Source organism: Hyla sarda, chromosome 2, assembly GCF_029499605.1.
Source record: "Hyla sarda isolate aHylSar1 chromosome 2, aHylSar1.hap1, whole genome shotgun sequence".
Taxonomy (NCBI): Eukaryota; Metazoa; Chordata; class Amphibia; order Anura; family Hylidae; genus Hyla; species Hyla sarda.
Window position 1 is genome coordinate 181,577,351 of NC_079190.1, and position 7,944 is coordinate 181,585,294.

The following is a 7,944-nucleotide window of genomic DNA, read 5'->3' on the forward strand; positions in this document are numbered from 1 at the left end:
AGGACTGGATAGGAGGTCGGGATAGGAGCTCGAGATAGGAGGACGGGATAGGAGGACGGTATAGGAGGTCGAGATAGGAGGATGGGATAGGAGGTACGGGTCGGGATATGAGGACGGGATGAGAGGTCGGGATGGGAGGTCGGGATAGGAGGTCGGGATATAAGGTCGGGATAGGAGGTCAGGATGGGAGGTCGAGATAGGAGGTCGAGAAAGGAGGACTGGATAGGAGGTCGGGATAGTAGCTCGAGATTGGAGGACAGGATAGGAGGTGGGGATAGGGAGACAGGATAGGAGGATGGGATAAGAGGTCGAGATAGGAGGACAGTATAGGAGGACGGGATAGGAGGACGGGATAGGAGGTCGAGATAGGAGGTCGGGATAGGAGGACGGTATAGGAGGTCGGGACAGGAGGACGAGATAGGAGGACGGGATAGGAGGTCGGGATTTGACAATAATATATGAGGACGGGATATGAAGTCAAAGGCTTCCTCCTTTGTTTATTTTCCTCCCCAACAAGGATTAGGAAGGAAAACCGGGCAACGCCGAGCACTCAGCTAGTATATATATATATATATATATATATATATATATATATATAAAACTCAACGTGTGTGTGTGTGTGTGTATGTATGTGTGTGTGTGTGTGTATGTTCCAGCATCACGTTCAAACGGCTAAAGATATTAACATGAAACTTGGCACACATGTTACTTATATGTCAACAACAAACATAGGATAGGTGATTTAACCCTTACTCACCCCCATTTGCCAGGGGCGGGGTTTATGTTTAAAGTCCCATACAAGTCTATGGGAAATATATGTTACTGCATAACTTCCAAACGGCTGTAGATATTTCCATAATACTTGGTCACATTTTATTAAGGGGTTAATCTGTTCTATATTACATTCCAAATTCATTGTTGAAATGTTCCTTTTGTTTAATTCTTTGAAAAATCCCAATAAAAATCACATTAAACGGAAATGGATGGCATAGAGCAGCACCTGTTTGTAGCTTCTGTTATCGTACACGTTTTTTTCTTCCCTAAATACGTTAACTCCTTGGGGATGGAGGGCGTACCGATGCGCCCTCAGCCCACTCCCTTTCTATAATGGCCGGGACCCGTGGCTAATAGCGCGCGGCACTGATCGCGGTGCTTCGCGCAAAAAAAATGCAAAGTCCAAAATAGCATATTTTGGTCACTTTTTATATCATGAAAAAATGAATAAAAAGTGATCAAAAAGTCCGATCAATACATAAAAGGTACCTCTAAAAACTTCAGATCACGGCGCAAAAAATGAGCCCTCATACCACCCAATACGTGAAAAAATTTAAAAGTTATAAGAGTCAGAAGATGACAATTTTAAACATATACATTTTCCTGCATGTAGTTATGATATTTTCCAGAAGTACGACAAAATCAAACCTATATAAGTAGGGTATCATTTTAACTGTATGGACCTACAGAATAATGATAAGGTGTCATTTTTACCGAAAAATTTACTGCGTAGAAACGGAAGCCCCCAAAAGTTACAAAATTTATTTTTTTCTTCAATTTTCGCACAATGATTTTTATTTTCCTTTTCGCCCTAGATTTTGGGGCAAAATTATTAATGTCACTGCAAAGTAGAATTGGTGGTGCAAAAAATAAGCCATCATATAGATTTTTAGCTGCAAAATTTTAAGGGTTATGATTTTTAAAAGGTAAGGAGGAAAAAATGAAAGTGCAAAAACTGGAAAACCCTCCATCCCCAAGGGGTTAAACATAAACCACTGTGTGAACGCACTCTAAGCCCCTTAGTGGCCATTGTAAAAAATAATAATAATAATTAGTAAGAAATAAAGTGTACTTGCAGTCACTTAGGGGTTAAAACGCCTGCCATACTAAAAAAAAACACAAAACAATGGACATCACCAAATGCTACCGTGCATATAGCAACACAACATAAAGCACTGTCAGCTACCACCTGCGAGCACTAGAGGGAGCCGGAGAGGTGCCCGACTTTCTTCCAGTCTCTATTGAGGGTCTCGCCAGCCACTTCCTGTACTGAGCCTCAGCCATAACAGAGCGTCCTCCTACCTGTCACAGCACACTCAGGGAGAAACATGAGCTCTGCATCCACCGCACAGACCACGGCTCCCTGCCACTGCTCTGAGGACATCCCGCAGCCTGAACTAGCTATGCCTCCTCATACATCTATATACCAGGACATCCCGTTGACACAGGAGCCCGCCTACAACCGCAGCCATTGGTCACTGTACAAACCCTTGACAAGGTAGTCGTAGAAAATACGACTGCCCCCGCTCCCCCCCCCCCCAAACCTAAAATGGATCAGCCCGGTAGTGTGTCTCTATTTCATCAACAGAAATAGGACTGCTGCATTGCGTGTGGATGGGGGTGGAGATAAAGTAGATGCTGACAGACTGATTTTCCTGTCAGGTATCAGGCACTTTATGCTGATTCAAACTTTACCAATAAGAAGTGAGAGTAAGGGAGACTGGCACATATTGGGGGCATATTGTTTTAAGCCATATTTTAGTCCCTGTGTTTCCATGCGCACAGACTTTTAAAAATATGATGCATTATGGAGGCCTGTAACATGATAGTATAAAGGGAGGTTTGTCCTGCGTTTTTATCTCAGTTTGACTGTTTCTTTACAGTACTTTTAATTTTGCTATATGCAAAAGCGTAGTCAACTATACTATTGTCTATGGCAACAAAAATAAGTATACGTTGCATTGCGTTTATGTTTTAGTTTAATGTACAGCGGTCCCTCAAGTTACAATATTAATAGGTTCCAGGACGGCCATTGTATGTTGAGACCAGAACTCTATGGAAACCTGGTAATTGGTTCTAAAGGCACCAAAATGTCATCCAAAAATAGGAAAAAGTGAAAATTAAAGAAAAATAAGTAGATAACTAATACAGATAAAGCAAGTTCTTACATATAAAAGTAATAAGGATCTGTTGGGAGCTGTAAATCACTGTCTATGTCAGTGTTTCCCAAGCAAGGAGCCTCCAGCTGTTGCAAAACTACAACTCCCAGCATGCCCGGACAGCCAAAGGCTGTCCGGGCATGCTGGGAGTTGTAGTTTTGCAACAGCTGGAGGCTCCCTGCTTGGGAAACACTGGTCTATGTTGAGGACAGGATATTCTTCGGGGTCCTGTACAGTACATGCAATGTCCTAAAAAAGTAAAGTGGAGCCGCCCTCACCTGGTGTCCAAAGGAGCAGGTAACCCTGGTACAGGTAAAGTGTACAGAACATGTTGTACCTCCCTGTACTGTAGGGGGCGTTACCAGATATCAGTCAGTGCATACGCTTCAGTAATACAGGTTTTTTTTTACCAGTAAATTGCCCATTCTGATTGGTCAGTTCTTTCAGCCATTGACACATTTCACAGATCTGGACTGTCTGTACATTGTATGTTGAGTCTGGTTTCAACTTACAATGGTCCAGAAAAGACCATTGTATGTTGAAACTATTGTATATTGAGGCCATTGTAAGTTGAGGGATCACTGTATATGTTTTCTACACATGTAAGGCCGGCCCGCAGCTGATTCTTGTAGCTGAGGACCAGTGTTAATAGCCTACATGCGGCGATCGCCGCTGCCGGCTATTAACCCTTTAGATCGCCGCTCTCAAAGCTGACAGCGGCATATAAAGGTACCTTAAACTGCTCCCTGTGGTCCAGTGGGGTGTATCGCCCCTCCGCAGCACGATTGCACGGGGTCAATACACTTCTGAGGTAGCCGGAGGGCTTACCTCTCCTTCCATGTCTGCTGCTGCACTGTGAATGATAAAGCCTGGCAGGAACCACATTGATCTGTATGAGGAATCAAATGGTTCCTCCTAAAAGTCCCCTAAGGGGACTAAAAGTGTAAAAAGAAAAAAAAAGTTTAATAACACACACATTAAAGGACATCTGCAGCGTAATTAACACTTATCCCCTATACCCAGGGAGGATAAGTGTTTGATCGCGGGGGGTCCGACCGCTGGGACCCCCTGTGATCTCCTGTATGGGGCCGTGGCTCTCCCGTGCAGGGGGCGTGCCAGCCGCAGCATGACATTGTGGCCGGCACGCCTTCTCCATACATCTCTATGGGAGAGGCGGGGAGGCAGTGTTCCTGCCTCCCCGTCTCCCCCATAGAACTGTATGGGGACGGGGAGGAGACGCGGCATCCCTGTCCACCTCTAGGTCGACGCTACACGCCTTCAGCGCTCACTATGAGCGCTAATGGCGGCACCCCGTTAGGGAGATCGAGGGGGGTCCCAGCGGTCGGACCCCCCGCGATCAAACACTTATCCCCTATCTTGTAGATAGGGGATAAGTGTATATTGTGCTACAGTTGTCCTTTAACCCCTTCATTATTAAAAGTTTAAATCATCCCCCTTTTCCCAAGTTCCATATAAAAATATATACACATAATAAAAATAAACTTATGTGGTATTGCCGCGTGCGTAAATGTCCGAACTATAAAAATATAAAGTTAATTAAACCGTAAAAAAAAATTCCAAAGTCCAAAATTGTGTATTTTTGTTCACTTTGTATACCCTAAAAAAAATTTTATAAAAAGTGATCAAAACTTTATACCAATAAAAACTTCAGATCACAGCACAAAAAATGAGCCCTCATACCACCCCATATACGGAAAAATAAAAAAGTTATAGGGGTCAGAAGAGGATCATTTTAAACATACTAATCATGGTGCATGTAGTTATAATTTTTTTTAAAGTAGTAAACTAAAAAAAAAAACTATATAAATTGGGTATCATTGTAACCGTATGGACCTAGAGAAAAATATATGTTGTCATTTATACTGAAAAGTGCACTGCTTAGAATCGGAAGCCCCCAAAAATTACAAAATGGCATTTTGTTTTCCAATTTTGCCCCACAAATATTTTTTCTCTGGGTGTGCCGTAAATTTTGTGTTGAAATGATTATTGTAATTACAAAGTACAATTGGTGGTGCAAAAAATAAACCCTCTTATGAGTCTGTAGGTGCAAAATTGAAAGCGTTATGATTTTTAGAAGGTGATGAGAAATAAATGAAAGTGCAAAAACGGAAAAACCTGTGGTCCGTAAGGGGGTTAAAAGCTGTGTATCTTATCTTTCTTCTTGCTCACATCTTGTGCAATCTCCCAGCAGGATAAAGTGCGCATTTCTCAACAGACATGACATCACTGAAGCCTGCTGGGGGACAACCTCCACCCTCACATGGTTGCAGCTGTGATGAATAGAAGACCTCAAGCTCTGTGCAGCAGCTTTCAGTCTGTGTATCTTTCAGTGAGGCTCTGTACAGCTTTCAGTCTGTGCAGCAGCTTTTAGTCATTGCAGCTTTCCGTGAGGCTCTGTGCAGCAGTCAATCAAGCTCAGTGCCGAGAAACACTTCCTGAGTTTGGTCTCCTGCCATTACAAGCAGGAGACCAAAATCTGAGATTTTGATCAGACAGCATGTGTTCTGGCCAAGAAGGGAGACCCCTGGTGGCCAGAAGTATACAGCAGAAAAACTAAGAAAACTTTTTTTTTTTTTTTTTTTTACGGAAGCCAATTACAAAAGATATTTATTTGGCATAAGGAATCAAATATTAAAAATCATGTTTAATGACAGTGCCCATTTAAGGAGAGAAGTGCAAATTGTATAAAAATCACAAATAAAGTACTTACATCGCTTTTAAAAGAAAGACATCCAGAAAATATGGCTCAAACATTCTTTATAATACCCATTTTATTAAATTTATTGCACTTCATGTGCTTCAATATGTTGTGCCAAAATATGTTGCACATGAATGAGAATAGGCATATGTGGGGGAGATTTACCAAAACCTGTGCAGCAGAACAGTGGAGCAGTTGCCTATAGCAATCAATTAGATTGCTCCTTTTATTCTTGAAAAAGCCTCTAAAAATAAAAACTGGAATCTAATTGGTTGCTATAGGCAACTGCTTTACTGTGTGTGAGGCATCATGAAATCTGAGGATTACCAAAGGATTTTGGGTCACACTGTACAGCCCAGTGTCAGAAACCTGGGTTTGCGTCCGAGATCTTGGGTCTTCCAGCAGGACAATGACCCCAAACATATGTCAAAAAGTACCAAGAAATGGATGGCAACAAAGCGCTGGAGAGTTCTTAAGTGGCCACCAATGAGTCCAGATATAAATCCCATTGGACACCTTGGAGAGATCTTAAAATTGCTGTTGGGAAAAGGCGCCCTTCCAATAAGAGACCTGGAGCAGTTTGCAAAGGTGGGTGGTGCAACATTCTGGCTGAGAGGTATAAGAAGCTTATTGATGGTTATAGGAAGTGACTGATTTCAGTAATTTTTTTCCAAAGGGTGTGCAACCAAATATTAAGGTAAGGGTGCCAATAATTTTGTCCAGCCCATTTTTGGAGTTTGGTGTGACATTATGTCCAATTTGCTTTTTTTCCCTCTCTTTTTTGGTTTAGTTCCAATACACACAAAGTGAATAACCATGTGTATAGCAAAACATGTGTTACTGCAATCCTTTTCTGTGAGAAATACTTCATTTTCTTGAAAAAATTTCAGGGTTGCCAACATTTACGGCCATGACTGTAAGGTGACTTAACCCCTTAAGGACCAAGGGCGTACAGGTACGCCTTTGCTCCCTGGTACGGACCAAGGGCGTACCTGTATGCTCGTGGGAATTTCTGTCCATGCCACGCGCCGGGCGGGGACCGGATGGGGGTGACTGCTGATATCTTCAGCAGGCACCCCGCGAAAATGCCCAGTGGGGTCTCAGACCCCCCCCCCATGTTGGCGATCGCCGCAAATCTTGCAGCTTTGCAGCTATTTGCAGCTATTCCGGGTCATACCGGTCTATCGTGACCCGGAATATAAGGGGGATCGCGGTTGTCCAAGGCGCCCACGATCCCCCTGAAGGCATAGGAGTGAGGTGGCAGGGGTGCCACCCCTCCTATCCCTGCTATTGGTGGTCTAGACGCGACCACCAATAGCAGATCGGGAGCGGGGGGCTTTACTTTCGGTTTCCCCGTTCTGCCCACCCACAATAGGCGGGGCAGAACGGGCAACCAACATCCATTTACCCTGCGGGCGAGGCTGCGGGCAACCATCGGTGGAGGAGATCGGAGTCCGGCGATGTCGTGCGGCTGGCTCCCTGGATCCGACGGAAGCCGGTAAGTTGCCTAGCAACATCTGGAGGGTACAGTTTGAGACCACTATACAGTGGTCTCTAAACTGTAACCCTCCAGATGTTGCAAAACTACAACTCCCAGCATGCCCAGACAGCTGTTAGGGCATGCAGGGATTTGTAGTTTTGCAACAGCTGGAGGGCCCCAGTTTGGAGATCACTGGCAGTCATCTCTAACTGTGGCCCTCCAGATGCTGCAAAACTGCAACTCCTAGCATGCCCAAACAGCAGTTTGCTGTCAGGGCATGCTGGGATTTGTAGTTTTGCAACAGCTGGAGGTCCACAGTTTGGAGATCTCTAAATTGTAGCCCTCCAGATGTTGCAAAACTGCAAATCCCTGCATGCACTAACAGCAAACAGCTGTCTCGGCATGCTGGGAGTTGTAGTTGTGTACCTCCAGCTGTTGCATAACTACATCTCCTAGCATGCCCTTCGGCGATCAGTACATGCTGGGAGTTGTAGTTTTGCAACAGCTGGAGGCACACTGGTTGGAAAACCTTCAGTTAGGTTCTGTTACCTAACTCAGTATTTACCAAACTGAAGGTTTTCCAACCAGTGTGCCTCCAGCTGTTGCAAAAGTACAACTCCCAGTAAGGGTAGGATTTACAGTAAGTTTCTTGCTTCAAGTATGAGCTGCGGCAAATTTTTCGCCGCAGCGCATACTCCTAGCGGTAAGCTCACTGTAAACCGCCGCCAGTGTGAATGTACCCTAAAAACACTACACTACACTACACTAACACAAAATAAATGTTAAAACACAACATATACACCCCCTAACAC

The 7,944-nt window shown here is 44.0% G+C and overlaps 1 protein-coding gene across 5 annotated transcripts in view; it reads right to left on the minus strand.

Moving 5' to 3' along the window:
- Positions 1-2,856, minus strand: part of PLCXD1 (phosphatidylinositol specific phospholipase C X domain containing 1) — a 45,503-nt gene extending 42,647 nt beyond the window's left edge. The window contains exon 1 of one of the 5 annotated variants that reach the window (XM_056555853.1): positions 2,077-2,856. The gene's annotated coding sequence lies outside the window, so the exon portion shown is untranslated. Of the gene's footprint in view, positions 1-1,850; positions 1,959-2,076 lie in introns of those variants that run through there. The other 4 variants (XM_056555851.1, XM_056555856.1, XM_056555854.1 and 1 more) reach the window with 4 other exon arrangements.
- Positions 2,857-7,944: the final 5,088 nt, after the last annotated feature.